The 6,144-nt window shown below is 46.7% G+C and overlaps 1 protein-coding gene across 2 annotated transcripts in view; it reads left to right on the top strand.

Moving 5' to 3' along the window:
- The window catches only part of LOC108786492 (disks large homolog 2), a 158,856-nt gene that overhangs the window by 64,875 nt on the left and 87,837 nt on the right, over positions 1-6,144 (top strand). The window lies entirely within an intron of this gene.

The raw sequence follows: 6,144 nt of genomic DNA, 5'->3' as shown, positions 1-6,144 counted from the left end.
GGTTTCCAGGTTGTGGACTGGCCCTCAGGTGTCCAGGTTGTGGACTGGCCCTCAGGTGTCCAGGTTGTGGACTGGCCCTCAGGTGTCCAGGTTGTGGACTGGCCCTCAGGTGTCCAGGTTGTGGACTGGCCCTCAGGTGTCTGTGGGAATGAGGGATAAGATAAGTCAAAAGTGCTTTAAGCAGGCAAACACGAGCATTTAAACATTGCAGTCTGAGGGGTGGTCCACTACAAGGATTTTTTTTTCTCCCCAGAGTTTTAAAAATGGTTTAAAAAGCTTCATAGGACACTGTGGGCCTGCATTTTGGGCTGTGAAAATGCAGGCTCTGCTATGGGGTAACTGTTTAACTACTTTATATGATCCAAGGGAGGGTGGGGAGGGTTGGATCATATAAAGTAGTTAAACAGTATTTTGTATGGGGCCCTGTGATTTATAATTACACATCCCCCTGTGCCCGGGCCCCATAGCGGCCGCCTGGGTCGCTATGGCGATTGTTACGCCACTGGGTGTAAGATAAATCATGATGACATGCAGCATCTTCAGCACCTAAATTCCCCCCTCCTGAACATTGCACTGGGGAATGCTCTGCAACCTTAAATGCAAAAATTATCAAATGCATATCGATCGTGAAATCTCAATTTTGTTGCATTTACTTCTTGTTTGCAGAAGGCGGACTACGTCTTTAAGAACATTTCTTTTTGTTATTGCGTTCTTACAAAATAAAGCATCCGTTCACCCAGCAATGTTAGAGTCGGATATTCCCCGGACCCCGCGCTTACAGCGGAGTGTGATTAATCAGCAGGCTGGATCACCAGCTGTAGTTTTGCTGATTTATGGACAGCGCTCGGGTTTTACAAAATCTGCATATTCCGCCGCATGAGAGGGTGAGGAGGTTGGCAGTCCAGGAGTATCTTGCAGAGGATGCTGCTTCAGATAAAGGGGTGCCGGTTAAGGTGGTCTGGGAATGTTTTACAGATCCTACATAGAAGGTTTCTTTTGGAGGCCTACCACCAGGTCCAACTGGGAGTTTGTCATGTACCTGAGTTGAGACTGTATGTGTGAGGAGGCCTCTCTTGCACCTCGTGTCCCGAAGACTCTGGGGATGGGTACAGAGACCAAGTGGACCGCAATGGCACGAGTGCCAGTGGTGACTAACACCGTGCAAGCCGAAATCCAAGTAAACAAGCCGGGGTCAATTCCAATCAGGCAATCGAGGTACAGAAGGGTCAGGCAGAAGAGAAATCCAATAAACAAATCTGAGGTCGAGGGCAGGTAGCAGGCAGGAGTCGTCAAGGCAGATCCGGGTCACAAGTCAAACAGGAGATCACAGAAGTACAGGAACAGAGGGGAGCTGAATATAATCCAGCAATATGGTGGTGCTCAGGCTGGGTTTATATAGGGGAAGCGATGAGTGTGCTGTGTCACTTCCTGTGCGCCACTTTGGCGCGTTTCCGTTCCGCTGGATGGCCTCATCTGTGCATGTGCTGAAGAGCGTGTAACCGCGCGTAACAGGACTGCGCACTTGACGCATGCGCAGTTGGTGGAGGATTTTTACAGAGTTACCTCAGGGTCAACACGATGAAGGGATTATGTCTCTGAGCTGGCCTGGAAACATCTTGGAACCCTCAGGAATAGCTAGATGGTCAAAGGTTATCTTGACTGACCTATATGATTTGCTTCCCATGAAAACCTTACAGGACAAAGCAGCTGGAGAATACTGATCATAATTAATTGTTTGGGATTGAGTTGAGAAGAGCTGAGCTGATTTGCCTTGACTTCCTTTTGTGTCCCTGGGACAGGAATCAATGGTCGATCCCACTACATACAATAATAGCACATTTCTTAAAGAGAGTGGAGAATGGTTAGATCTTCTTTCCCTTGCCCAAACCTATACTGACATCATGAACCTTATTCCCACCTTCATGTATTTAAAGGTTTTAAACGTATTCATCTTTTTCCTTCTTTCCCAAAGGCCGGGCATGTTAAAAGAGAGCTATGGGGTAAAATTTTTATCCCATAGTTCTCTTTAGGGTCACGGGAGGACATATACTAACGTCCTCTGTGACCCAAAGCTCACTATATAGCGGGCTACAGCTCGCTATATACTGAGAGCGCAGCCGGGACGAATCCTGACAATACTGTCGAGATCCACCCAGCTGGCTGATTGACAGCGGGCTCTGCCTATCTAGAGGCAGAGCCAGCTGTGCCCGCCCCCTCCCCGTTCGTTCCTCCAGTCAGCACTGAAGGATCGGAGAGGAGAGGGGAGGAATCCCTGCGGGAAGCTGTGACTGGTAGTCACCGCTCTCTGCAGGAAGATGACCAAGAAGTGAGCGAGCGACGGTATGTGTCCGCTCACTTCCCGATCAATAGAGCCGACATGTGACAGTTTCATTGTCACAGGTCGGCTCCAACTATGAGGAGGAGTGTAAATCACTCACCTCATAGTTCTCATTTAAGTTCTTGTGGTCTCTGTTTTTACGTTTCATCCCTCAGACCTTTCAACATAAATATGAACCAGTCCAGAGTTGGGCAACAAAAATGAAAGTGAAAGTTCTGAGGGATAAAGCGTAACAGGAGAGACTGCAGGAACTTAAAGCGACACTAAACTCAGGAGGTAAATCTTAAAAATACATTCGAAGTACCCAAACTATTAACAAAAATGTATCTTATTTGTGTATCACTCGGCTATTGATCCTCCAATCATCTCTGAATTGGGGCTGACACTGTCCTTCCTTCTGGAGGGTGGCTATTTTTGTTCCCCATGGTCCCTGTGTGTTGTAAAGAAGTCACCGCTCCAAGCTCAATCCCGGGATGGACTACAATTTCAATACAAATGATTAAACTAAACGTGAGTTTGTAGTCCATCCAGGGAGTGAGCTTGGAGCGGTGACTTCTTTACAACACACACACGGACCATGAGGAACAAAAGTAGCCCCCCCCCGCTCCAGAAGGAAGGGTCTTGGGGAAATAAGACATGACAGTAACCTTTAAATTCATGAACAGTGTGGATGAGGTTCAGAAGGGCAATATTTTCAATATGAAGATAAGACCAAGAACCCAGGTGAGTTTGTAGTCCATCACGGGAGTGAGCTTGGAGCGCTGGCTTCTTTATGACACACACAGGGACAATGGGGAACAAAAGTAGCCCCCCTCTAGAAGGAAGGGTCTTGGGGAAAGAAGACATGACAGTAACCTTTAAATTCATGAAGGGTGTGGATAAGGTTCAGAAGGTCAACAAGCTAGGATCAAGAACACGGAACATGACTTCAAACTAGCAGGAGGAAAGGTCAAAACTAACCTTAGAATTGTTCTTTTACCAAAAGAGTACTTGATGTTTGAATCAGTCCTCCAGCAGGGGTTGGGAGTCAGTCAACAGTAAGTGAATTTAATCATGTTTGGGATAAACATAGATCTATACTGAGGGGGGGAAAAAAGGGGCAGACTCGATGGCCCACTAGGTCTTTTTCTGCCGACATTCTTCTATGTTTCCTCCACTCTACTCAACACACATTAAAAAAAAGACTGCAATTCCTCTTTAATCACGGAAATCATATTCCCTTCTGGTTGCAGTGTTTCTCGAATACTATTAACAATTTATCGACTTTCTCTTCTCTTATTGCACGGAATTTTGCTCTATAATCGGGAAAAGGACATTTTGGTCTTCATGCAGTTGTGTTAAGTTACAGATCGGTTTGCAGATGCTATTTTCTGTCTTTGTAGTTTAGCTGGCAGATCTACATTAAAAAAAAAAATCTGCAGAGCATAAGCTCCCAGAAATTCTGTTGTCGGTATAAGCAGAATGTTATCTCTCCAGTCAGCAGTGGTATTACCAGTGCGGTCATGCTTCATTTAACTATTGGCCTCAGATGGAGCTTGTGTTACAGAGGAGCTGAACTCAAAAAGGGAAGATCTGTTATTTTACAGAAAACGTAGAGAAGTATTTCTGTTGTGCCAAAGTGGTACTTTGTAAGACTTACCTTTTGTTTTAAAGCCCAACTTCGGGCCCAATAAAAACTTACCTGTTCTAGATCAGTTGCACACTCCATTCCCTCTAAAGCCAGCTGCCATAAGGTACACTGTCTTCTTCATTCCCCAAATGTTCTTGTGGGTGGAAGTCCAGCTCCCACTCTATTTCCGTGCCTGCTTATCTGTAAGTGCTACAGGTCTTAATGGACCTTACTACAGTTACATCTCCACCTCCCTCTCTTCCAGGCCATTCACAAACCACACAGTCCAGGCTTAGCAATGTACTTCCTGTTCTATTCTGTAACCTCCTAGCTGTATATCTTCAGTGTGAGATCATCCAAGACACTTCTGCCCCACTGACCGCTAGTGTAAGGGACCAGAACACCTCCAGGTGGCACTGTGGCGCTGGAACCAGATCCTGCAGGTCCCGTGCCTGTGGGTGTCCCGGCAATCAGCAATTAGTCAACACCTGGTGCTGATCTACGAAAGTATTTAGCCTCCCCTTGCAGTGAGGCCTGTGCCTCAGTATTGTTGCCATATTCTGTAGCCTGTATCCTGTTCCTGCCTTGAACCCTGACCTGACTCTGACCTGACTCTTACCCCAGATGTCTCCCGATCTGTGGCTCCCCTCTTGTTGTCCTGTTCCCCGGGGTTTACCCTGTTATTCTCCAGTGTGTAATTTGTTATTTGTATTACTTAGATATTTGCGGGTGGAGGTGTTTATGGTTGTAGCTAAACACAACACCCTGGAAGCAATCTCAGAATTTTATTTATCCAATAAAGTTTTCATTAGCCCGGCGGAATACATCATCAAATTTATATCATCGGTGTACTGGATTCATATTTTATTTTCAAGTTTACTGCCTCTTAACTGGATCGCAAAACTAATGAGACTCCCAGAGATTCCGAACTCAGAAGGCACGCTGTGGAGGGGGCCACGAAATTGTGAATTTATTCCCCAATAAAATCTCAGAGCATTAATACTGAATTCTTGTAGAAGGATCGATCAGGAAATGCATTTGTCCCGACAAATTGCTTTGGGCATTTTTGTTCCTTGAATAAGTATGGAGTGACAAACACAAGTGCTGAACAATGTGGATGGTTGAAAATCAGTTCCGATTTAGCGAGCCCATGGACCTACATCTAATCAGAAACACAAGCTGTGTCCTGAAATATTAAAATGTTTACCAAGTGATTTATAAAATATATGAAGTTGCTTTTTGCACATCGGGTCTCAAGCAGTGTAGAGGGAATGATTCTCCTTAAGCAGCGCTCTCGGGAGAGGTGGCCGAACGTCAGCTCTTTGCTCAAGTAGGGACTGAGTGGATGGAAAGCGCTAAAAGCAGAGTGCATATTATTATTATTATAGAGGATGTATATAGCGCCAACAGTCTGCGCAGAGCTCTACAATATAAGGAAGACATTACAATCAAAATACAATTCAAGGCAAGATGGTAAGGAGGGCCCTGCCCCTGAGGGCTTACAATACAATATAGTCCAGATTGCAATTTTATTCAGTCTCATGTTGTTAAATGCTCACACGCTTCACTCAACCAGCATCTGGGGTGATCATCAGACTAATTACCCCTCAGGATCCCTACAATTTTATCAGTCCAGAACGCATTTTGTTCAACAGTTGTAGACAATTATGCCCTTGCAACAGTTTGAGGAAGGCCCTTTTCTGTTCCAGCATGACTGGAGCATGTGCTGGGACTTCACAAAGACATAGTTTGATGAGTTTTGGTGAAACTTGGGTGGCCTGCACTGAGCTCTGACGTCAACCCTACTGAACACTAGGGATGCACCGATACTCCGGCCGGATCGGTCTTTCACGCTGGGACGCGGTCGGGTGAGGACGCACTGGGACACCGGGAGTTCGGGTACTGTAGGAGGGTCGTCTGCCTGCGGGTCTGTTGCTAGGGGCAACTGCGGCAAAAGGCCTAGGGACGGGGGCGGCGCCTGCCGAGGTCTCTTTCCTTGCCTGGGGCTCTGGTTTGGCATATATTTGCCGGGGACATGGATTGTGGGAACAAACTGACCGTAGTGCCCTGTGAGGGCTGCGGCCTCTCTTCAGGGACCTCTCCCACATCCCCCCTTTGCGCAGCCTGTGCTTCTGCGCCCCTCTCCCAGTCTCCCTTGGTGTCTGCGGGGTCTTTGGGGGGGTCCGCTGGCGCACTG

This window comes from Nanorana parkeri, unplaced genomic scaffold (assembly GCF_000935625.1).
Source record: "Nanorana parkeri isolate BGI_ZX_2015 unplaced genomic scaffold, ASM93562v1 scaffold214, whole genome shotgun sequence".
Classification (NCBI taxonomy): domain Eukaryota; kingdom Metazoa; phylum Chordata; class Amphibia; order Anura; family Dicroglossidae; genus Nanorana; species Nanorana parkeri.
Note: the sequence above shows the minus strand (reverse complement) of the source record. Positions and strands in the feature narration are given on the sequence as shown.